A 26361-nucleotide genomic window follows, 5' to 3' on the forward strand; every position below is an offset into this window, starting at 1 on the left:
GAGCAGGAGGGAAGGAACCCAGGGGGGCAGAAAGACCCTGCGGAAAAGGAAAGACAGGAAGAGGTGGACTAGCACAAGCCTCTTAAGCTGGTGTAGGGGCGGGACCGATTCAGAGGGGACTTCAAACGTCTAGGCTAAGAGACGCGGGGCTGCGCGCCTCGGTTGTGGAACCAATAATGAACTGCAATAAACATCCTTGTATATAAGAAGAACCTGGCGTTGGTCTTTTGTGAGCTGAGACCTGAGGCAGCCCTGACACCTGGCATGGATATCCTGCTGGCAGGTGATTTCAACGCCAGGATAGGAAATGACATTAATACGTACTGCTCTAAATCCCAGTTCCTGCCAGAGGCAGATTGGTTTATTCCCTGGTCCTCTGTCAATAAGGTCTTGAATAAGGCAGGCATTACATTAATGGAGACTGCCTTCAAACATAATTTGTATAATTTGCATGGTACCCATATGGACAGGTCAGGGGGTTTCTTTTCTTTTCTTGGACCTAGAGGTGCGAGCGTTATTGATTATATCCTAGTCTCCCCAAAACTCTTGGAGAGGTCACAGGGCTTCAGGACTTTCAATAGAATTGAGAGTGATCATCTTCCTATATCAGTTTCACTAATTCCCCGTGGTTTGGAGGATCCGCAATACCGCAATCACTGTGCAGACCCACCTCCAACTCTGGCCCTTCGTAGGCGTAAATGGAACAGCGACCTGGAATCTAAAATCAAACTACACCTGCATTCATCAGACTTACTGGCCTTGAGAGACCAGTGTATCTCATCTAATTCTGACCCCTTTTCAACATTTCAGCAGGTCTCAGAGTCGCTCTTCCCACTACTCACGAATTCCAACCCTCCCAAACAACAAAACAACTCGAGGGCCTGGTTCAACAAAGACTGTAGGAATCTAAGATCTTTGCTTAGGAAATTACAAAATAAGGTAAAACAGGAAGGGACCCTGTCCTCAGTGGAAAACCTGCACAGGTGGCGTTCTCATTATAAAAATACTCTAAAATTTAAGAAATCCCTCTACAGAAAGGAACAATGGGAGGCACTTGACAAAGCGATCAAATTGTGGGACGACAAAAAGTTCTGGGAAATAATTGCTCAGGGAGTTTCACCCAAAGGGAAAATTGTAACCAACAGTATTTCATCTAACTTATGGTACCAACATTTTTCCCGGCTATATACAGCTCCAAACATTGCTAAACCGAGCCAGTTTCCTCCTCTTAAAAACGATCTATTAATGGGCTGGGATCCTGTTACCAAATCAGAATGTTTACAGCTAATTAAAGCACTCAAGAATGGCAAAGCTCCCGGTGAAGATATGATTCCTCCTGAGGTGCTTAAATTAAATGCCTAGTGGTGGGCTGCTATTTTGGCCCAACTTTTTACAGCAATAAATGATACATGCAAAATCCCAGAAAACTGGAAACTGAGCCTGGTAGCCCCCATCTATAAGAAGGGAGACCCCCAAGACCCCTCAAACTATCGCCCCATAAGTCTCCCGGACATTGTGTATAAACTTTATACTCGATACCTGCTAAATAAACTGGTTGACTGGGCTGACCACTCTAACTTGCTTAATCCGGAACAGGCAGGGTTTAGAAAGGGCCATAGTACAACAGGCCATTGTTTGGTACTACAGACAATGATAGATAAGTATACAAAGGTACATAAGAGCAAACTTTTTGTGGCTTTTGTAGATCTCACATCCGCTTTAGATTCAATCTGTAGGGACAAATTATGGCAAAAACTATATGAAACAGATATTGATAGACGACTTCTTATCAGAGTTTGCAGGGCAGCGGCGCGCGAAGTTATACGCATCTTTTAGAATTAGGGGAGCTAGTCTCAAACGTTTGTTGGGGGAGACCTAGGGTTTTTTTGTGGGGGAAGTTATTTGTCCTGTCTTCAAGCTTTTTATGATGGAGGACCTCTGTAGCCACCCCCAACGACACGATCTCAAGATGGAAGGGGAGGGAACAGCTGCAGTCACCTGCGATTCCTGCGCAATGTTTGCCATCTTGCCAAAGGTTGCAGAGGACAGGGTCACACTTCAAAACGACCTTGACAGATTAGAGAACTGGGCAAAAACAAACAAAATGAATTTTAACAGGGAGAAATGTAAAGTATTGCACTTGGGCAAAAAAAATGAGAGGCACAAATACAAGATGGGTGACACCTGGCTTGAGAGCAGTACATGTGAAAAGGATCTAGGAGTCTTGGTTGACCACAAACTTGACATGAGCCAACAGTGTGACGCGGCAGCTAAAAAAGCCAATGCAATTCTGGGCTGCATCAATAGGAGTATAGCATCTAGATCAAGGGAAGTAATAGTGCCACTGTATTCTGCTCTGGTCAGACCACACCTGGAGTACTGTGTCCAGTTCTGGGCACCACAATTCAAGAAGGACACTGACAAACTGGAACGTGTCCAGAGGAGGGCAACCAAAATGGTCAAAGGCCTGGAAACGATGCCTTATGAGGAACGGCTAAGGGAGCTGGGCATGTTTAGCCTGGAGAAGAGGAGGTTAAGGGGTGATATGATAGCCATGTTCAAATATATAAAAGGATGTCACATAGAGGAGGGAGAAAGGTTGTTTACTGCTGCTCCGAGAAGCGGACACGGAGCAATGGATCCAAACTACAAGAAAGAAGATTCCACCTAAACATTAGGAAGAACTTCCTGACAGTAAGAGCTGTTCGACAGTGGAATTTGCTGCCAAGGAGTGTGGTGGAGTCTCCTACTTTGGAGGTCTTTAAGCAGAGGCTTGACAACCATATGTCAGGAGTGCTCTGATGGTGTTTCCTGCTTGGCAGGGGGTTGGACTCGATGGCCCTTGTGGTCTCTTCCAACTCTATGATTCTATGATTCTATGATTCTATGATTCTATGATTCTATGATTCTCAAAATACTTAGAGAGTTACATTCAGACACCACAGTTAAAATCAGAACTGGGATGTCAGGCAACTATACTGACCCATGTGGTAGCGGTTTTTGTGATGAAGGCCATGAAAGCCAGGGAAAGATTTATGGATGACAATGTAAAGACCCCTTCATCGTCTGTTTAACTCATTGCTGGTTTTCCCTCTCTTTCTATTTTGTGGGATGAAGGTTTTGTTGGCATAGTATGTAATGAATTTTAATATTTTTAACTATTGTTGTGTTGATGTTTGTGTACAGGCATGGTCCTCACAATAAACGGATTTGTTGTTGTTGTTGTTGGTTTAGGGTTACGGTTAGGATTATGGTTAGGGTTAGGGTTTGGGTTGGGGTTAGCATTAGGGTTAGGGTTAGGGTTGGGGTTGGGGTGAATGACCACCGAAAGAACAATCCAAGCTTATTCGTCCTCTTCCTATTCAGATGGAACCCAAACACCTATGCTTGATTTGGGCTGATAAAAAACATTTCACTCTGCGATTTTTGAGTGAATGTGCATTCTAACCCCCAAAACAGCAATTTGAAATAAGCCCAATCAGGCCTTTCTCATCTTCTTTTTATGCAGATGGAACCCAAAGCACCTTTTTGCTGTGGTTGGGGGTGATTCTGGTCCACACCCCAAAAACACCATGCGAATTGAAATAAGACCAATCAAAGCTTATTCGTCTTCTGTATACACATATGGAAGCCAGGAGACTGTGTTGTTTTATTTTGGTCTCATTACACACACTTTGCGATTTCAGGGTCAATGTGCATTAACACCAAAGAACACGACATGAAATAAGCAAAATCCAAGATTCTTCTTTCTATGTAGCTGGAACCCAAAACAACCTGTTTGGCATTGTTTAGGCTTATTTTACTTCGCTTTGCTATTGTTAGTGTTAGTGTTAGTGTTAGTGTTAGGGTTAGGGTTAGGGTTAGGGTTAGGGTTAGGGTTAGGGTTAGGGTTAGGGTTAGGGTTAGGGTTAGGGTTAGGGTTAGGGTCAGGGTGAATGACCACTGAAAGAACAATCCAAGCTTATTTGTCCTCCTTCAATAGAGATGGAACCAAAACACCTATCCTTGATTTCCGCTGATAAGAAACATGTCATTCTGCGATCTTTGGGTGAATGTGCATTCTAAACCAAAAAAAACCCCAATTTGAAATAACCCAATCACAGCTTTATCATCTTCTTTTTATGTAGATGGAACCCAAAGGACCTTTTTGTTTTGGTTGGGGGTGATTCTGGTGCACACCCAAAAAACACCATGCGAATTGAAATAAGACCAATCAAAGCTTATTCGTCTTCTCTCTACGCATATTGAAGCAAAAAGACGGTGTTGTGTTATTTTGGTTTCATTACACACACTTTGCGATTTCTGGGTCAATGTGCATTAACACCAAAGAAAACGACTTGAAATAAGCGAAATCCAAGATTCTTCTTTCTATGTAGTTGGAACACAAAACAACCTGTTTGGCTTTGTTTAGGCTTATTACACTTCGCTTTGCTAGGGTTAATGTTAGTGTTAGTGTTAGGGTTACGTTTAGGTTTAGGGTTGGGGTTGGGGTTGGGGTTGGGGTTGGGGTTGGGGTTGGGGTTGGGGTTGGGGTTGGGGTTGGGGTTAGGGTTAGGGTTAGGGTTAGGGTTAGGGTTAGGGTTAGGGTTAGGGTTAGGGTTAGGGTTAGGGTTAGGGTTAGGGTGAATGACCACCGAAAGAACAATCCAAGTTTATTCGTCCTCCTTCTATTGAGATAGAACCGAAACACCTATGGTTGATTTCGGCTGATAACAAACATGTCACTCTGCGATTTTTGAGTGAATGTGCATTCTAACCCTAAAAACACCAATTTGAAATAAGCCCAATAAGGACTTTATCATCTTCTTTTTATGTAGGTGGAACCCAAAACACCTTTTTGCTTTGGTTGGGGGTGATTCTGGTGCACACCCAAAAAACACCATGTGAATTGTAATAAGCCCAATCAAAGCTTATTCGTCTTCTCTCTACGCATAGTGAAGCAAAAAGACGGTGTTGTGTTATTTTGGGCTCATTACACGCACTTTGCGATTTCTAGGTAAATGTGCAGTAACACCAAAGAAAACGCCTTGAAATAAGCGAAATCCAAGATTCTTCTTTCTATGTAGGTGTAACACACAACAACCTGTTTCGCTTTGTTTAGGCTTATTACACTTCGCTTTGCTAGGGTTAGTGTTAGTGTTAGTGTTAGGGTTACGTTTAGGTTTAGGGTTGGGGTTGGGGTTGGGGTTGGGGTTGGGGTTGGGGTTGGGGTTGGGGTTGGGGTTGGGGTTGGGGTTGGGGTTAGGGTTAGGGTTAGGGTTAGGGTTAGGGTTAGGGTTAGGGTTAGGGTTAGGGTTAGGTTCGGGGTGAATGACCACCGAAAGAACAATCCAAGCTTATTCGTCCTCTTTCTGTTCAGATGGAACCAAAACACCTATACTTGATTTGGGCTGATAAAAAACATGTCACTCTGCAATTTTTGGGTGAATGTGCATTCCAACCCCAAAAACACCAATTTGAAATAAGCCCAATCAGAGCTATATCATCTTCTTTTTATGTAGATTGAACCCAAAACACCTTTTAGCTTTGGTCGGGGGTGATTCTGGTACACACCCAAAAAACACCATGCGAATTGAAATAAGCCCAATCAAAGCTTATTCGTCTTCTTAATACGCATATGGAAGCGGAAAGACGGTGTTGTGTTATTTTGGTCTCATTACACACACTTTGCGATTTCTGGGTCAATGTGCATTAACACCAAAGAACACGACTCGAAATAACCGAATTCCAATATTATTCTTTCTATGTAGCTGGAACCCAAAACAACCTGTTTGGCTTTTTTTGCCTTATTGATAAAGCTCTGATTGGGCTAATTTCAAATCCAAGATTCTTCTTTCTATGTAGCTGGAACCCAAAACAACCTGTTTGGCTTTGTTTAGCCTTATTACATTTCTCTTTGCTAGGGTTGGGGTTATGCTTAGGGTTAGGGTTACTGTTAGGGTTAGGGTTAAGGTTAAGGTTAAGGTTAAGGTTAAGGTTAAGGTTAAGGTTAAGGTTCGGGTTCGGGTTCGGGTTCGGGTGAATAACCACCGAAAGAACAATCCAAGTTTATTCGTCCTCCTTCTTTTTTATATATATAAATTTTTTATTGGTTTTACAAAATTTTTCAAACAATACAAACAAATAAAAAGACATACAAACATGTATAATTTCATAGCCCTTTTTTCATATCCCTTACTTCTGGGACTCCCCCATACCTCCCCTTCGTGCATCCCAATGTCCAAATTTCTTTCAGCAACTTCTAAATAATTTTATCAAATATATGTCTTGCTAATCTTTTCTTCAACTTAATCTTATGTCGCTGTAAAGAAAGGAGGAGGTGTGGCGTTATATGTCAGGGATGTGTATACCTGTGAAGAGATCCAAGATTTAGAACCTCAAAGCCAAAGTGAGAGCATTTGGGTCAAAATTAAGGGAGAGAAGAATAACAGAGACCTCATTGTGGGAGTTTACTATAGATCCCCAAGCCAAACGGAGGACATAGATGATGCCTTCCTGGAACAGATGGCCAAGCATGCAAAAGGAAGGGAGATAGTAGTAATGGGGGACTTCAATTACCCGGATATTTGTTGGACGTCAAACTCAGCCAAGAGCATAAGGTCAAACAGATTCCTCACTGGCCTTGCAGACAACTTCATTGTCCAGAAAGTGGGAGAAGCAACAAGAGGAACAGTCATTTTAGATCTGGTCCTAACCAATGTTGATGACCTGGTTAGTGGGGTAGATGTGGATGGATCATTAGGCGCGAGTGATCATGCTCTTCTGAAGTTTACTATACAGCGGAAAGGAGCAGCCAACCATACTAGGACTCAATTTCTTGACTTTAAGAAAGCCGACTTCATAAAACTTAGGGAAGTGCTGAGTGAGATCCCATGGACAGCAATACTAAAAAGAAAGGGAGTTCATGGTGGCTGGGAGTTTGTTAAGAGGGAGATAGTAAAAGCACAACGTCAGGCAATACCAATGAGACGGAAACATGGAAGGTGCCTAAAGAAGCCAGGGTGGCTATCTAAAGAACTTTTAACTGAGTTAAGATTAAAAAAGGATGTGTACAAAAAATGGAAAAGGGGGGAAACCACCAAAGAGGAATTCAAACAAATAGCCAGCACGTGTAGACACAAAGTCAGAAAAGCTAAAGCACAGAATGAACTCAGGCTTGCTAGAGAGGTTAAAAGCAACAAAAAAGGCTTTTATGGGTATGTTCGTAGCAAAAGGAAGAACAAAGAAACAGTGGGGTCACTCAGAGGAGAAGATGGTGAAATGCAAACAGGGGACACAGAAAGGGCTGAACTCCTCAATGCCTTCTTTGCCTCAGTCTTCTCCGATAAAGAAAACAATGCCCAACCTGAAGAATTTGAAGCAAATGATTCAGCAAAGGAAACACAGCCCAGAATAACTAAGGAGATAGTACAAGAATACTTGGCTAGTTTAGATGTATTCAAGTCTCCAGGGCCAGATGAACTGCATCCAAGAGTATTAAAAGAACTGGCAGATGTGATCTCAGAACCACTGGCAGTCATCTTTGAGAATTCCTGGAGAACAGGCGAAGTCCCGGCAGACTGGAGGAGGGCAAATGTTGTCCCTATTTTCAAAAAGGGGAAAAGAGAGGACCCAAATAATTACCGCCCAGTCAGTCTGACATCAATAGCAGGGAAGATTCTGGAGCAGATCATTAAGCAAACAGTCTGTGAGCACCTAGAAAGGAATGCTGTGATCACCAATAGTCAGCATGGATTTCTGAAAAATAAGTCATGTCAGACTAACCTGATCTCATTTTTTGACAGAATTACAAGCCTGGTAGATGAAGGGAACGCAGTGGATGTAGCCTACCTTGATTTCAGCAAGGCATTTGACAAGGTGCCCCATGATATTCTTGTAAAGAAGCTGGTAAAATGCGGTCTTGACTATGCTACCACTCAGTGGATTTGTAACTGGCTGACTGACCAAACCCAAAGGGTTCTCATCAATGGTTCCTCTTCATCCTGGAGAAGAGTGACTAGTGGGGTGCCACAGGGTTCTGTCTTGGGCCCGGTCTTATTCAACATCTTTATCAACGACTTGGATGATGGACTCAAGGGCATCCTGATCAAATTTGCAGATGACACCAAACTGGGAGGGGTGGCTAACACCCCAGAGGACAGGATCACACTTCAAAACGACCTTGACAGATTAGAGAACTGGGCCAAAACAAACAAGATGAACTTTAACAGGGAGAAATGTAAAGTATTGCACTTGGGCAAAAAAAATGAGAGGCACAAATACAAGATGGGTGACACCTGGCTTGAGAGCAGTACATGTGAAAAGGATCTAGGAGTCTTGGTTGACCACAAACTTGACATGAGCCAACAGTGTGACGCGGCAGCTAAAAAAGCCAATGCAATTCTGGGCTGCATCAATAGGAGTATAGCATCTAGATCAAGGGAAGTAATAGTGCCACTGTATTCTGCTCTGGTCAGACCACACCTGGAGTACTGTGTCCAGTTCTGGGCACCACAATTCAAGAAGGACACTGACAAACTGGAATGTGTCCAGAGGAGGGCAACCAAAATAGTCAAAGGCCTGGAAACGATGCCTTATGAGGAACGGCTAAGGGAGCTGGGCATGTTTAGCCTGGAGAAGAGGAGGTTAAGGGGTGATATGATAGCCATGTTCAAATATATAAAAGGATGTCACATAGAGGAGGGAGAAAGGTTGTTTTCTGCTGCTCCAGAGAAGTGGACACGGAGCAATGGATCCAAACTACAAGAAAGAAGATTCCACCTAAACATTAGGAAGAACTTCCTGACAGTAAGAGCTGTTCGACAGTGGAATTTGCTGCCAAGGAGTGTGGTGGAGTCTCCTACTTTGGAGGTCTTTAAACAGAGGCTTGACAACCATATGTCAGGAGTGCTCTGATGGTGTTTCCTGCTTGGCAGGGGGTTGGACTCGATGGCCCTTGTGGTCTCTTCCAACTCTATGATTCTATGATTCTTTTTCTTTCTCAAAGCCTCGCCATTTTAGCATTCATCTATTTTATAATAGTTCTTAAGATAGATTTTAAATTTCTTCCAATCCTTTTCCGCAGTCTCTTTCCCCTGGTCACGGATTCTGCCAGCCATCTCAGCCAGTGTCATGTAGTCCATCACTTTCATCTGCCATTCTTCCAGAGTGGGTAGATCTTGTGTCTTCCAATACTTTGCGATGAGTATTCTTGCTGCTGTCGTAGCATACATAAAGAAAGTTCTATCTTTTTTTAACACCAATTGGCCGACAATGCCCAAGAGAAAGGCCTCTGGTTTCTTAGGGAAGGTACATTTAAGTACCTTTTTCATTTCGTTATATATCATCTCCCAAAAGGCCTTAATCTTCGGGCACGTCCACCAAAGGTGATAGAAAGTACCTTCAGTTTCTTTACATTTCCAACACTTATTATCAGGCAAATGGTAAATTTTTGCTAGCTTGACTGGGGTCGTGTACCACCTGTAAATCATTTTCATAATATTTTCCTTTAAGGCATTACATGCCGTGAATTTTATCCCGGTGTTCCACAACCATTCCCAGCCAGCAAACATAATGTTATAACCAATGTCCTGTGGCCACTTAATCATAGCTGATTTTACTGTTTCATCTTGTGTATTCCATTTCAGCAGCAAATTATACATTCTTGACAGATTCTTAGTATTGGGTTCTAACAGTTCAATTTCTAATTTTGATTTCTCCACCTGGAAGCCAATTTTCCTGTCTTGTTTATACACCTCCATTATTTGATAATAATGGAGCCAGTCTCGTACTTTGGGTTTCAATTTCTCGTGACTCTGTAACTTCAACTTATCTCCATCTTGTTCCAAAATTTCCCAATACTTTGGCCATTCCGCTTCCATATTAAGTTTTTTCAACGCCTTAGCCTCCAAGGGTGACAACCATCTAGGGGTTTTGTTTTCCAACAGATCTTTATATCTTATCCAAACATTATATAAAGCTTTTCTGACAATATGATTTTTAAAGGCCTTATGCACCTTAATTTTATCATACCATAGATATGCGTGCCAACCAAATGCATTATTAAAACCTTCCAAATCCAGGGACTTCCGGTCGGTGCCAGCGCTTAATGGCGGTCCTGCCTCCGAGCTCCGGAGAAGGACTGCTTCGCAAGTTCGGGTCTTACCCGCTACGGCGAGCGGGGGACCCCTAAAATCTCAGGCGCTGAAGCCTGAGAACAAGGAGACTCGGTGGGCACCTTTGCGCCCCCCGGTACCGTGAAAGAGCCTTTTTAAAGGCTACGGATCGACATCGGGAGTGAGCGCGGTGCTGAGAGTCGTCACCCAGCCTGCGAAGTGAAGCCGCGTCACCATAAGCGGAGAGCGCCGATTCCTTCCTGAAAAGAAAATTTGGACGGAATTCCCGTGAGTAGGAGCTGAAAAACAATCGGGACCCTTTAAATTTTGAAAATTGAGCTAAAAGCGGGGAGATTAAATCAAGGAAGTCTGCCTCCCCCGACTGCATGAAAGTGAAAGCAACGGTACTTTAAACTTGCATCCGCTGAAACCCGCTCTCTTTAATTAACCAAACCGGGCACTTAGACCTTAGATCTCCCCTCCAGCTAGCAGGGCAGAGGGGAGGTGAATGAGACTTCTATAACTGCATGATTCACCTGAAGTAAAAAAGCCTCTGCTGTCTTATTTATTGAAAGTACAAAACGGTCTGCCTCTTTAGAACAATAGGTCACTGAACTGACTTTTGCCTGCAGAGTGATACTGTGATACAAAGTTTACACAGTGACTGGCTACAGTATATTACAAGAATAAACAGCATAAACTGGGAAACTGTGGCAATTTGTACCTATAAGCTTTTAGCAACATTGACTTTGACTGCGTTAATCTCTCTTTTTTATATCTTTGGACATTCTCCTTTGTTCTCGTACTTGGATACTTTATTTTATGGCCATTTTGATTTGCTCCCCCTAGAGGGTAAAGTAAAGTTCGGCACGGCCTAGGACAGTGGAATTTTCCAACGAGAAACAGCTCCCGTGGGAAGTGACCTTGACATGAGTGGCGCACAAGAAGAGATTGTCACAAGAGCCAAAATTAGGCAACAACAACAACAGCTGCAACAGCAACAGACAAAGAAAAGAGGCTCAATTTCAGCTGCAACTCCAGGACCAGCAGGAACAACAGAACAAGAAAAAGGTGCAGCTGCTTCTATGGAAGCTGTGACAGACGCTCTGCTTAAGATAAATCAAACTCTGGAGTCTTTGACAAAACAGACTTCAGAAAATACACAAAAATTAACAGAAATATCAGTAAGATTAAACCAGAACACAGAATCTATAAATAAATTGGTGGAGGAAAACGCTACTACACGTCAAATTGCCGAAGATGCTAAAGCTGTTGCTGGAGAAACGCAAGAGAAATTAGAGCCGATTGCTAAGAAGGTTTATGAGCATGATGCAACTTTGGCCTTGTGGGAGTTACAGAGAAAAGAGAGAAATTTGAAATTAAGATCGATTCCGGAGAATGAGAGAGACAACCTTGCGGAATATCTGACACGGGAGTTTGTGGACTGTTGGGAGCTGGAAGAAGACGAATTTAAAATTACAACAGCTTTTAGACTGGGCAAAAAGCAGGACAGAAAGACTCCGAGAGATTGCCTGATCACATTTAGATCCAAGGAGGAAAGAGACAAAATATTAGGACTACATTTTGAAAAGGCCCTGCAAATTGGCAACTCAACTGTACAGATCTTTAAAGACATCCCAAAATATATTCTGGATCTAAGAAACTTCTACAAGGACCTGGTTCTTTTGTTAAAGAAAAATTCCATCCGCTTTAGGTGGGAATTTCCACAAGGACTGTCATTCGACTATAAGGCAAAGAAGGTGAAAATAAAGACAATTCAAGACAAAGACAAATTTTTGGCAAGAAATCAGGAGGACCTGCAGAAGGGGACAGTGGACGTACTTGCAGAACAGAGGAGAGCACTAGAGATTCTGAATCTCTCGATTGGACCAAAACTACCGTTATCAGAAGAAGAGCAACAACTTGGAGCTGTTGGAGGAGCTTCAGGAAAATAACAAGATGGCTCTGCAATTCCTCAGTTGGAATTGTAATGGGCTCAATGGGCCTTTGAAGAGAAGACAAGTATTTCATATATTGAATAGAGAACAGCTGGATTTGATATGCCTACAAGAAACTCATATAACTAGAGCCCACAGGAGACTACTTACAAACAAAAGACTAGGACAAGAATTCGTTTCTTCAGACAAAGTCAAGAAAAGAGGAGTTGTAATATATGTGAAAGAGAAATGGGCTCCAAAAATGATATTTAAAGATGAACAAGGGAGATATTTGGCAGTGGAGATACAAGTACAAGGAGAAAAACTTTTAGTTGTTGGAATCTATGCACCAAATGAAGGCAAATCTGACTTCTTTAAGAGACTTCATGAAACCTTGATGGACTATCTGGATTACAATATGATAATTATGGGAGACATGAATGGCGTGGTCTCCACTAATATGGACAAGGCACAAAGACAAACAATTAGTAAGGAAGGGAGACTTCCTAAGACTTTTTTTGAAATGACTGAAAATATGGACTTGATAGATATATGGAGAACAAGGAACCCCCTGGAGAGGGAGGGAACCTTTTTCTCCCAAGCAATGATGACCTGGACCAGAATTGATCAAATCTGGATTACTAGTGGTATGGCTCCAAAGATTAAGAAGGTAGAAATCTGCCCAAAAACTTGCTCCGACCATAATGCAGTGAAGATGGAAATGAAACTTACAACAACTGGTCAATTTAGATGGAGAATGAATGACACCCTCTTTCGAGACAAGGAGATCCTTATGAAGGCCCAAAAAACTTTAAAAGACTATTTTGAAATAAATTTGAGGGCTGACGTCGAGAAAAGAGTGATCTGGGACGCAAGCAAAGCGGTGATGCGAGGCTTCTTGATTCAACAAAACTCAATAAAGAGGAAAAAACAAAATGAGAAAAAAGAAAAGATTTTGGAAAAGATAAAGGAAGGAGAGAAAAAATTAAGAACAAAACCAAAGTCCCAGGAGATTTTAAGAGAGATTAAGTTATATCAAACACAATATATGGAATTGATGAACCTAGAGATTGAATGGAAGATAAAGCAGATGAAGCAAAAGACATTTGAATCAGCAAATAAATGTGGCAAACTTCTGGCATGGCAACTGAAGAAAAGGCAGAAACTAAATACAGTGACAAGCCTAGAAGTGGAAGGAAAGAATATATCTAAACCCAATGAAATTAGAAATTGCTTCCTGAGCTATTTTAAAAAACTTTATACTCAAGGCCCGCAAAATGAAGAAGATATAGACAAATTCCTTGATAAGTATGGATTACAAGAAATCTCTCATCAAAGTAAGATGGATTTGAACCAGAGAATAACAGAACAAGAGATAGAGGCTGCCATTCAGAATATGCAACTGGGCAAATCTCCAGGACCAGATGGATTGACTTCAAGATACTACAAATCGCTGAAGGAATGGCTGATTCAACCACTAAAAGAAGTCTGTAATGAGATCCTTGAGGGAAAGAAGACACCTGAATCGTGGAAAGAAGCATATATCTCACTCATACCAAAGACAGAGACTGAAAAGACTCAACTGAAGAACTACCGCCCAATATCACTACTTAATGTGGATTACAAAATCTTTGCAGACATTTTGGCAAAAAGATTTAAAAAGGTGTTGATGGAGAAGATTCATAGGGATCAAGCAGGCTTTCTCCCTAAAAGACACCTAGCAGACAATGTAAGGAATGTGATAGACATTTTGGAAAAGCTAGAGGTGAACATAAACACTAAAGCAGTGTTGATCTTTGTGGACGCGGAGAAAGCCTTTGATAATATTTCTTGGAGTTTTATGATAAAGAATCTCCATGGGATGGGGGTAGGTCAAGGTTTTGAGAATGGTATGGCTGCAATATACTCTGAACAAAAAGCTAAATTGATTGTAAATAATGTAGTGACGGAGGAACTTAAGATAGAAAAAGGAACACGACAGGGGTGCCCAATTTCCCCATTACTTTTTATTTCAGTTCTGGAGGTGCTGCTGAACATGATAAGGGAAGACCAGCAGGTTAAAGGAGTGCAGGTCGGAGCTAAACATTACAAGTTAAGAGCGTTTGCAGATGACTTAGTATTGACCCTACAAGAGCCAAACACTAGTACGAAAAAGGTTCTAGAAATAATACAACAGTTTGGCCAGGTAGCTGGATTTAAGTTGAATAAACAAAAAACTAAAGTCTTAGGAAAAAATTTAACAGATACAGAAAAGGAGAAGTTTCAAGAGGAGACAGGGTTGACACTGGTTAAGAAGGTGAAATACCTAGGGGTTTATTTGACATCTAAGAATGTGAATTTGTATAAAGACAATTATGAAAAATGTTGGTCAGAAATCAAAAAAGATCTAGAAATATGGTCAAATTCGAAATTGTCAATGTTAGGCCGAATTGCTGTGATTAAAATGAATGCATTGCCTAGAATGTTATTTCTGTTCCAGACCTTGCAGATTCTGGATAAGATGGAATGTTTTAAGAGGTGGCAGAAAGATATTTCGAAATTTGTCTGGCAGGGCAAAAAGCCCAGAATTAAATTCAAAATATTGACAGATGCTAAAGAAAGAGGGGGTTTTGCCCTGCCGGACTTGAAATTGTACTATGAGGCAGCAGCATTTTGCTGGCTGAAAGAATGGATGCTCCTCGAAAATACAGACATCTTAGATCTGGAAGGTTTTAATAATGCTTTTGGTTGGCATGCATATCTATGGTATGATAAAGTCAATAGTGTCTTTAAGAATCACATTGTTAGAAAGGCATTGTTTAATGTTTGGATAAGATACAAAGATCTGTTGGAAAATAAAACCCCTAGATGGGTCTCACCAGTGGAGGCCAAGGCAGTGAAGAAACTCAATATGGAGGTCGGATGGCCGAAGTATTGGGAAATCTTGGAACAAGATGGAGATAAGTTCAAATTGCAAAGTTACGAGAAACTGAAGCACAAGGTACAAAATTGGTTTCAATACCATCAAATAATGGAATTTTTCAAACAGGACAGGAAAATTGGTTTCCAGAGGGAAAAATCAAAATTAGAAACTGAATTGTTAGAACCCAGTATTAAGAATTTATCTAGAATGTATAACTTATTGCTGAAATGGAATACACAGGATGAAACAGTTAAATCAGCTATGATTAAGTGGGCACAGGATGTCGGTCACAACATCATGTCAGATGACTGGGAATGGTTATGGAACACCGGTACCAAATTTACGGCGTGTAATGCCTTAAAGGAAAATATTATGAAAATGGTATACAGGTGGTACATGACCCCAGTCAAGCTGGCAAAAATTTATCATCTGCCCGACAACAAATGTTGGAAATGTAAAGAGACTGAAGGTACCTTCTATCACCTTTGGTGGACATGCCCGAAGATAAAGGCTTTCTGGGAAATGATCTATAATGAAATGAAAAAGGTACTTAAATGTACTTTTCCTAAAAAACCAGAGGCCTTTCTCTTGGGCATTGTCGGCCAATTGGTGCCAAAGAGGGACAGAACTTTTTTTATGTACGCTACAACAGCAGCAAGAATACTCATCGCAAAATACTGGAAGACACAAGATCTACCCACTCTGGAAGAATGGCAGATGAAAATGATGGACTATATGACATTGGCCGAAATGACAGGCAGAATCCGTGATCAGGGGAAAGAGACGGCGGAAGAAGAATGGAGAAAATTTAAAAGTTATTGTCAGAGCTGCTTCAAGATCCTAGCTCACAGAGGATCACGCTAGCCAGCGGTCATTAAGTAAAAGTCTTTATTGAGTTACAGTTTCCATTCTCAAGCTGCTACTTGCAACTCTACGTCTAATGGCTAGATCGGCGAAGCTCCGTCTGAGTCTCCGCCCCTTGTGCACCAACTTAATATCCTAGCCCTGCTCCACCTTTTCCGCCTGACTGTCCTCCTCTGGGTCCCTCTACCCCCCGGGGTTTCTTCCTTCCTGGATTCTTCTGACGCTGACCCGGACCCTCCTGCCTCCTTGCGCCGGGCTTTAGGACCTGGTTCCCTTTCCGGGCTGCTTACTGCGCCGCCTTCCTCTGCATTTGAACTTGGCGCGCGCGCCCAGCCTTCCACTTTCCTCTTAACCGTTTCTTCGCTCCCCGATGGAGGTGTGGCCACTCCTGACTCATGCCCTCCCTCCTGTGGTGAGCTGCCAGCGCTTGCCCCCTGGCTCCCTCCTTCTTCCCTGCTCCCTGGCGGTGACGCTGGTCCCGATTTCCAACTGCTCTCCCCTGAGTCCCCTCTGGCTCTATCTTCCTGGGGTGCCCCCCTAGACTCCCCCCTTGCCCTGGCCACTGGTGCTCCTTTCTGTGAATCCTCTGATTCACTGGAAAGACTAGGAGATCTCGGGTCGTCGTCATCACTCATCTTTTCTTCTGCCTCCTCCCCTTCGCTCTCTGTTTCCTCCCTTGGCCTTGCCTCTGCTCCTAAACCCCTGACATCCATCCCCCCCTCGAAGCCCCCCATTCCCCCCTCCCCTCCTTCCGGTGCTGGAGCTGGGTGCTGCTGTTGCAAAGGGACGAACGTCGGATATCGTTCGCTTCCCGTGGCGGGCCTCCATCTGAAGTCTCTCGGGTCTTCCTCCCTGCTCTCGTCGACGACGGTCACCTCCGCTTCCATCTCTGTGCCGCCGTGCTCGAAACCAGGGTCGTCCCCGAAAACGTCCATGTCCGTTTCTCCCTCACTTCCTCCTGGCGGCGTTGCTCGTCCTGGACCTTCCTGCCACTTCCTGCGCCACTGCTCCTCTGGTCTATCGTCCCACCAATACGAGGGTTCTGAGGCAGATCCCGAGGGTGACCCCTCCGGGGAACGGGCGTCTCGTATCGGGTCCTCGTCCGAGTCAAACCCCCGGAACGTGCTGGCAGAAAGCGTTGGCGTGAAAAGCCAGTCGTCGAAAAGGTCTGCTGGCATAGGTCTATGTGGGAAGAGGGCATGAAACTCGTCTTTGAGTAGAGGTTCGTCCAAGGCGTAGCCCGGCACCCAGCTGTTCGCACTGGCCGGGGTGCCCTCCTTGGCGAGAAAGTATTCTACCCCCTCTTCCCCCCATCTGGAGTCCAAAATCTCCGTGACTTCGTTGATGCGCTCCTTCTGTGCCACTCCCGCGTGCCCTGTTCTGTCTCTGACCGGACTCGGCGCCGTTCCTGGTTCCTGGAACCTGTGCGGTGCCTTGTAGGGAGTGAGCACCGATCTGTGGAACACCGGATGCATTCTGGAACCCTCCGGAAGTGCCAGTCTGAAAGCTACCGGGTTGACCTGCTCTTCGACTTGGTAGGGCCCCAGTTGTTTATGCCCTAGTTTCTTCTTGGCCAACGACCTGGCCGGCACTGCGTGGGGTGCTAACCAGACCCAGTCTCCCACGTGGAGCTCTTCGCCAACCCTTCTGTGTCTGTCCGCTTGTACCTTGTATGCGTGTTTGGCCAGCTCCAGGTGGCGCCTCAGCTGATCGTGGACTTCCTGCAGCTCCGACGCGAACGCATCTGCCGTCTGCGGCTCCCCCTCCCCCATTCTTTCCAGTCCCGGGAAGGTTCTGGGGTGCCTCCCGTTGTTGGCGAAGAACGGCGTGACCCCCGTGGACACGTGCTTCGTGTTGTTGTAGGCGAACTCGGCAAGCGGCAGGTAATCCACCCACGTCGCAGGCTGTTGATTCGCATAGCATCTCAGGTACTGCTGCATGATGGCATTGACCCGCTCCGCTTGCCCGTTGGTCTGCGGGTGCCTCGCCGACGCCAGGTTGATCTTGACGTTTAGGAAGCCCATCAGCTTCTGCCAGAAATTCGAGATGAACTGCCGCCCGCGGTTGGACAGAATAGACCGTGGCAGACCGTGAACCTTGAACACGTGGTCTATGAACAGTTTGGCGGTTTGCTCCGCCGTGGCCACCTTAGCACACGGAATGAAATGGGCCATCTTGGAAAACAGGTCCACCACCACCAGCACTGCCGTCTTGCCCCTCGAGCTGGGCAGATCCGTGACAAAGTCCAGAGCCACCCTTTCCCAAGGTTCGACCGGAGTTTGCAGCGGTTCCAACAGTCCGGCCGGCGGTCTGTGCACTGGTTTGGCCCTCTGGCAGGTGTCACACCTCGCCACGTAGTCTGCGACCTCCCCTCTCATTCCAGGCCACCAGAAATCCCTGGCTACTAATTCCACCGTCTTCTCCTTGCCAAAGTGCCCGGCCGTGGGCGCGTCGTGCAGCTGCTGCAGCACCTTGGCGCGAAGGTCGTCTCCCGGCACGTAGATGGCCCCTTTACGGATGAGCAATCCATCTCGTAGCTGGAAACCGTCGGCCACAGCCTTGCCCCTTTGCACCTCTGCCATCTTTGCTTGCGCGAAGGAGTCATCCTGCAATGCTCGTCGCACCGCCTCCAGGTCCACGGTGGCCGCGGCGCACGCCCATACTGTTGGTGCGAAGATGTGCATGGCTGCCGCTGGCGTTGCGTCCTCCAGATACTGTGGCTTACGGGAGAGGGCGTCCGCCATGATGTTAGTGTCCCCCGGGACATACTCTATGCGGAAGTCGAAGTTCGCAAAAAACTCAGCCCAGCGTATCTGCCTCTGGTTTAGGAATTGTGCCGTGCGCCAGTGCTCCAGATTCTTGTGGTCCGTGCAAACCTGCACCGTGTGCTTGGTGCCGATCAGGAAGTGCCTCCACGCTTTGAACGCTGCATGAATGGCCAGCAACTCCCTGTCCCAGATGGTGTAGTTCTGCTCGGACTTGCTGAGCTTCCTGGAGTAAAACGCTCCCGGTCGCCACACCCCCTGCTGGTCCTTTTGCAGCAGGACCGCCCCCACGGCTCTGTCCGAGGCGTCTGTCTCCACCCTCATCGGCCTGCTGGGGTTGACGTGAAGCAGCTGCTCTTCCGACGCGAAGAGACGCTTGAGTGCCTGAAAGGACTGCTCCGCCTCCTCTGTCCAAACGAACTTCTTTTTCTTGGAGCTAAGCGTGTCTGTGATGGCCGCTGTCTGCATAGCGAAGCCCTTGATAAACTTGCGATAGAAGTTCGCAAAGCCGACAAACCTTTGGACCTCTTTCCGGTTGCGTGGGCTCTTCCAGTCCAATACCGCTCGAACCTTGGCGCTGTCCATGGCGAGCCCCTTGTCAGACAACTTGTAGCCCAGAAAATCCACCTCCGTCACGTCGAATTGGCACTTCTCCAGCTTGGCGTAGAGCCTATGTTGCTTTAGTCTGGTCAGCACTTCCTTGACGTGCCTGTCATGCTCCTGCTGCGATTCCGAAAAGATCAGGATGTCATCTAAGAAACAGACGCACGTCTTGTAGAGAAGTCCCGCCAACACGTGATGCATGAAAGCTTGAAAAACGTGGGAGCCATTTTGCAGTCCAAAAGGCATAACTCTGTATTCGTAGGTACCCAGTGGCGTGAACATGGCCGTCTTCCACTCATCTCCCTCCCGCATGCGAATGAGGTTGTACGCCCCTCGCAGGTCTAATTTGGTGAACACTTTTCCCTTCCGCACCTTCGCCAGGAGGTCGTCGATTCGGGGCATGGGGAAGTCCGACGGCTTGGTCACACTGTTTAAAATGCGATAGTCCACGACCAGTCTTTTTTGGGGCGTGTCTCGCTTTTTAACAAAGAATACAGGACTGCCCCCCGCTGCCTTGGACTCTCGGATGAAACCGCGCTCCAAATTATGATCGATGAACTCTTTGAGTTCCTGCAGCTCGTCCTCCGACATGGAATACAGTTTCCCTTTAGGCAGCGCCGCCCCCGGCAGCAGGTCAATTTTGCAGTCATATGGTCTGTGAGGGGGTAGCCTGTCCGCCTCCTTCTCGCAGAAAACTTCCAAAAATTCTGCGTACTTGTGGGGAATCGCTTGCAGCGTGCCTAGCAGCAGCTGTGACTCCTCTTCCTCTCCTTCCTGCCGGTGCACGATGCAGTGTTCAGCACAAAAGGAAGAGCCGAAGACCAGCTGCCTCTGGTACCAAGCCAGCGTTGGGCTGTGCTTGTCCAGCCAACTCATTCCCAATACAATGGGCGTATCCGATAGTTGAGTGACATTGAAGCTGATGATTTCTTTGTGATTCCCAAGTCGCATCGCCATTGGCGGCGTCTGCTTCACCACTTGCCCCCCTAGCAACTCCCTGCCATCCACCGTGACAACCTGCAGGGGCAGTGTGGCCGGCAGCAACTGTATAGCGTGCTTGTCGACAAAGTCCTGCCCTATAAAGTCCGCGTTGCTGCCCGAGTCCACTGTGATGGGCACGTCCATGGTGATTCCATTGGGCAGCTGGAGAGATGCGGTGAGCCTCACCACTGGTTTGGGCGGGAGGGGGTTCACGGGCTGTAAAATCTCTGGGGACTGCGGCACTAACACGTCTGGCTGGGCCCCAGGGCCTCTTCCTCCAGCCAGACTGCTTCGTTTCCCTGCTGTGTTCCTCCTTGCTGCGTTGCTGCAGTCACCATTGCCGAGGCTGCAGTGAGCTTGTGGAGCCTCTGGGGACACTCTTTCGCCATATGCCCTGGCTCCCCACAGACGTAACACTTCCTGTTCCCTCTAGGAGGCTTCGCTTTCACTGCTGCCGGTGCTAGGGCTCTGGTTGCTGACTGAGCCCTTGCACCTCCAACCTCCATAGGTTCGGCTCCTCCTCCTGGCGGAGGCGTGGATTGCGCCCGCGCTGCTTCTCTGGGAAGGAAGGAGGGGCCCCTGGCTGGTTCGCGCCCTCCACGCCCTTCGTCCCTGCTCCACGGGCGTTCTTCCAGCCTCACCCCCACTGCCAGTGCCCTCTGAACGACCTCCTGGGTGGTTCGGGGTCTCTCCCCCCTCGCGATCTCATCTTTAATCGAGCTGTGCAACCCCTCCCAAAAGAGGTCTCTTACAGGGGCCGAATCTCTGTCCCACTCCAGGGCACTGACCAAGGCGAAAAAGCGGGCATGGTACTGCCTGACGCTGGCCCTCCCTTGTCTTAGCCCATGCACCTCCTTCCGGGCAAGATCCACGTCAATGCTTGATAAAAAACACCCATCCATCGCTTTAATAAAGGCATCTGCATTCTGGAGCGCCGGATCCTTATCTCTCCATAAATTGCGTAGCCATGCTTTAGCATCCCCATGCAAATGAGACATGATGAATCCCACTCTCTCTTGCTCATCTCTAAAGTCTTTATGCAGCAGTTGCAGTGCGCACAGTACGTCTGCTCTAAAGTTGGGATACTGTTGCAGGTTCCCATCGAAGTGAGAGACCAGCCCGCCTGTCCGTCTCGCCAACCCAATTCCCTCCTGCCGGGGTGTCTGCTTTGTCAGCACGTCTAACCTGACCTGGAGATCCCTGCAGGCGGCAGCTGCCTCCTCCTCTCTCTTCCTGGATGTGAGAGCCTCGGCAGTCAGTTGTGACACTGCTTTTCTGAGTTCCTCTATCTGCTGCTCAGCCGTCATGTTGTCTGCCGCTTGTGAGCTAGCTAGTAGGCACCTGCTTCTCTCCTCTCCTCGAGGCTGTAGATGCCCACAATTTTTGGGAGACGGAGCTTACTGTCAGAGCTGCTTCAAGATCCTAGCTCACAGAGGATCACGCTAGCCAGCGGTCATTAAGTAAAAGTCTTTATTGAGTTACAGTTTCCATTCTCAAGCTGCTACTTGCAACTCTACGTCTAATGGCTAGATCGGCGAAGCTCCGTCTGAGTCTCCGCCCCTTGTGCACCAACTTAATATCCTAGCCCTGCTCCACCTTTTCCGCCTGACTGTCCTCCTCTGGGTCCCTCTACCCCCCGGGGTTTCTTCCTTCCTGGATTCTTCTGACGCTGACCCGGACCCTCCTGCCTCCTTGCGCCGGGCTTTAGGACCTGGTTCCCTTTCCGGGCTGCTTACTGCGCCGCCTTCCTCTGCATTTGAACTTGGCGCGCGCGCCCAGCCTTCCACTTTCCTCTTAACCGTTTCTTCGCTCCCCGATGGAGGTGTGGCCACTCCTGACTCATGCCCTCCCTCCTGTGGTGAGCTGCCAGCGCTTGCCCCCTGGCTCCCTCCTTCTTCCCTGCTCCCTGGCGGTGACGCTGGTCCCGATTTCCAACTGCTCTCCCCTGAGTCCCCTCTGGCTCTATCTTCCTGGGGTGCCCCCCTAGACTCCCCCCTTGCCCTGGCCACTGGTGCTCCTTTCTGTGAATCCTCTGATTCACTGGAAAGACTAGGAGATCTCGGGTCGTCGTCATCACTCATCTTTTCTTCTGCCTCCTCCCCTTCGCTCTCTGTTTCCTCCCTTGGCCTTGCCTCTGCTCCTAAACCCCTGACAGTTATCTTAAGGACTATTATAAACTTAATGAATGCTAGAGTGTTGCGGTTGTCAGGAACAAAGGGATACAGTGATATAAGGCCAGAATACAGAGATGATTAAGATGACAGAGGTTGGAAAGTAACAATTGGGAGTTGCTATAAAATTATGGACATTGGGATGCAGAAAGGGGGGGGTATGGGGAAGTCCCAGAAAAGAGGTTTATGAAAAAATACTATGAAATTATATGTGTATGTTTGTCTTTTTAAGTGTTTGTTTGTTTCCTAAAATTCTGTAAAACTAATAAAAATTTTATAAAAAAAAAAAATAAAACCTTCCAAATCCAAGATGTCTGTATTCTCGAGGAGCATCCACTCTTTCAGCCAGCAAAACGCAGCTGCTTCGTAGTACAGTTTTAAGTCCGGCAGGGCAAATCCCCCTCTTTCTTTTGCGTCCGTCAGTATTTTAAATTTTATTCTGGGCTTTTTGCCCTGCCAGACAAATTTCGAGATATCCTTCTGCCACCTCTTGAAACAATCCATCTTGTCAAGAATTTGCAATGTTTGAAACAGAAATAACATTCTGGGCAATACATTCATCTTAATAACTGCAATTCGGCCTAACATGGACAATTTCAAATTTGACCATATTTCTAGATCTTTTTTAATTTCTGACCAGCATTTTTCATAGTTATCTTTATACAAGTTCAAATTCTTAGATGTCAAATGAACCCTTAGATATTTCACCTTCTTAACCACTGTCAAACCTGTTTCATTCTGGAACCTCTCCCTCTCCATGACTGTTAAATTTTTTCCCAAAACTTTAGTCTTTTGTTTGTTCAGTTTAAATCCGGCTACTTGACCAAATTCTTGAATTAACTCCAACACCCTTTTTGTACTAGCATCTGGCTCTTGTAAAGTAAGTACTAAATCATCTGCGAAGGCCCTTAACTTATAATGTACACCTTTAACCTGCTGGTCATCTCTAATCATATTTAGCAACACCTCCAGAACAGAAATAAAAAGTAATGGGGAAATTGGGCACCCCTGTCGTGTCCCTTTTTCTATCTTAAATTCTTCAGTTATCACATTATTTACAATCAACTTGGCTTTTTGTTCAGAGTATATCGCACCCATACCATTCTCAAATCCTTGGCCTACCCCCATCCCATGAAGATTCTTTTTCATAAAACTCCAAGAAATATTGTCAAAGGCTTTCTCCGCATCTACAAAGATCAGAACTGCTTTAGTGTTTATATTCACCTCCAATAGTTCCAAAATGTCAGTTATGTTCCTCACGTTATCTGATAAATGCCTTTTTGGGAGAAAGCCTGCTTGGTCCCTATGAATCTTCTCCATCAACACTCTTTTCAGTCTTTTTGCCAAAATGTCTGCAAAAATTTTGTAATCCACATTAAGTAATGATATTGGGCGGTAGTTCTTAAGTTGAGTCTTTTCAGTCTCTGTCTTTGGTATGAGTGTAATATACGCTTCCTTCCACGATTCTGGCGCCCTTTTCCCCTTTAAGATCTCATTGCAGACTTCCTTTAACGGTTGTACCAAGCACTCCTTTAAAGCTTTATAGTATCTGGAAGTCAGTCCATCTGGTCCTGGAGATTTGCCCAGTTGCATGTTCTGAATGGCACCCTCTATCTCTTGTTCTGTTATTCTCTGGTTTAGATCCACCTTACTTTGATGAGAGATTTTTTGTAATCCATATTTTTTAAGGAATTCATCTATATCCTCTTCCTTCTGCGGTCCTTGTGAATATAATTTTTTAAAATAACTCAAAAAACAGTTTCTAATCTCATTGGGTTTAGATATATTCTTTCCATCCACTTCTAGGTTTGTAACTGTATTTAGTTTCTGTCTTTTCTTCAATTGCCAAGCCAGAAGCTTACCACATTTATCTGCAGATTCGAATGTCTTTTGTCTCATTTGCTTTATCTTCCATTCAATCTCTTGGTTCATCAGTTCCATATATTGTGTCTGGTATAACTTGATCTCTCTCAAAATCTCCTGGGACTTTGGTTTTGATCTCAATTTCTTCTCTCCTTCTTTTATCTTTTCCAGGATCTTTTCCTTCTTCTCATTTTGCTTTCTCTTTTTTACTGAATTTTGTTGAATTAAAAATCCTCGCATCACAGCTTTACTTGCGTCCCAGATCACTCTTTTTTCTACATCATTTTTTAAATTTATTTCGAAATAGTCCTTTAAAGTTTTTTGGGCCTTTCTGTGGATCTCCTCATCTCGAAACAGGGTGTCATTCATCCTCCATCTAAATTGACCAGTTGTTGTAGGTTTCATCTCCATCTTCACGGCGTTATGGTCGGAGCAAGTCTTTGGGCAGATTTCCACTTTCTTGATCTTCGGAGCCAGCCCACTAGCAATCCAAATTTGGTCAATTCTGGTCCAAGTCATCATTGCTTGAGAGAAAAAAGTTCCCTCTCTCGAGAGAGGGTTCCTTGTTCTCCAAATATCTATTAAGTCCATATTTTCAGTCATTTCAAAAAAGGTCTTTGGAAGTCTCCCTTCCTTGGAGATTGTCTGTCTTTGTGCCTTGTCCATATTTGTAGAAACCACACCATTCATGTCTCCCATGATTACCACATTGTAGTCCAAATAGTCCATCAGAGTTTCATGCAACTTCTTAAAAAATTCCGCCTTCCCTTCATTTGGTGCATAGATTCCAACTATTAACAGTTTTTCTCCTTGTATTTGTATTTAAATTGCCAGGTATCTTCCTTGTTCATCTTTAAACATCATTTTTGGGGCCAATTTCTCCTTTGCATAAATCACCACTCCTCTTTTCTTAACTTTATCCGATGAGATGAATTCCTGTCCTAATCTTTTGTTTATAAGTAGTTTCCTGTGTACCCTGGTCACATGAGTTTCTTGTAAACAGATCAAATCCAATTGTTCTCTTTTCAAAATATGAAAAACTTGGCGTCTTTTCGTAGGAATGTTCAGCCCATTACAATTCCAACTAAGGAATTGCAGGGCCATCTTGTTATTTGTCTTCTACTCCTCCAACCGCTCCAAGTTGCTGCTCTTCCTCTGACGGTGGTTTAAGTCCAAACGATAAATTCAGAATGTCCACTGCTCCTTTTACCTCTAAAATTGGGTCTACCGTTCCCTTCTGCAAATCCTCGTGGTTTCTCTCCAAAAACTTCTCTTTGTCTTGAACTGTTTTTATTTTCACCTTCTTTCCCTTGTAGTTGAAGGACAGTCCTTGTGGAAACTCCCACCTAAAAGGTATGTTGTTCCTTTTCAGCAGGTAGACCAGATCTTTATAGAAGGCTCTCACCTCCAGGATGTATTTAGGGATGTCCTTAAAGATTTGTATATGAGAATTTTCAATTTCCAAGGCCTTTTGGTAATGTAGGTTTAGTATTTTGTCTCTTTCTTCCTTGGATCTGAAAGTAATCAGACAATCCCTCGGGGTCTTTCTATTCTGTCTCCTGCCCAATCTGAATGCTGTTGTTATCTTGAATTCTTCCTCCAATTCTTCCTGCCAAAAGTCAGAAAACTCTTGTGTAAGCAACTCCACAAGGCTGTCCCCTTCACTTTCAGGAACTAATCTTAATTTCAAATTTCTCTCCTTTCTCTGTAATTCCAGCAAAGACAAGGCCGCATCATGTTCATTCACTTTTTTGGAGATCGGTTCTAATTTTCCCTGTGTCTCTTCAGCAATATTTCTGGCGTCCTCTGCAATCTTGCGTGTTGCAGAATTTTCTTCAATCAACTTATTTATAGATTCTGTGTTAGATGTCACACTTTTCGTATTCAAGTCCAGCCTTGATGTTAATTCTGTTAATTTTTGTGAGTTTTCTGTACTCTGCTTTGTCAAGGCTTCTAAAGATTGGTTTATCTTGAGTAACGCCTGTGTCATTGAATCCATGGAAGCAGCTGTCACTTTTTCTTGCCCGGCTGCTCCTGCTGGTGTTACACTTGATATTGAGCCCCTTTTCTTTTGTGCTTGTTTTGCTTTAGCTCTAGTTGTTATCTCGTCTGCTGGGCCACTCATATCCCAAGGACTTTCTCACAGGAGCAGTTTCCTGATGGAAAATCCCACTGTCCTAT

The sequence above is a fragment of the Podarcis bocagei genome, assembly GCF_964188305.1.
Source record: "Podarcis bocagei genome assembly, contig: HAP1_SCAFFOLD_181, whole genome shotgun sequence".
Taxonomy (NCBI): domain Eukaryota; kingdom Metazoa; phylum Chordata; class Lepidosauria; order Squamata; family Lacertidae; genus Podarcis; species Podarcis bocagei.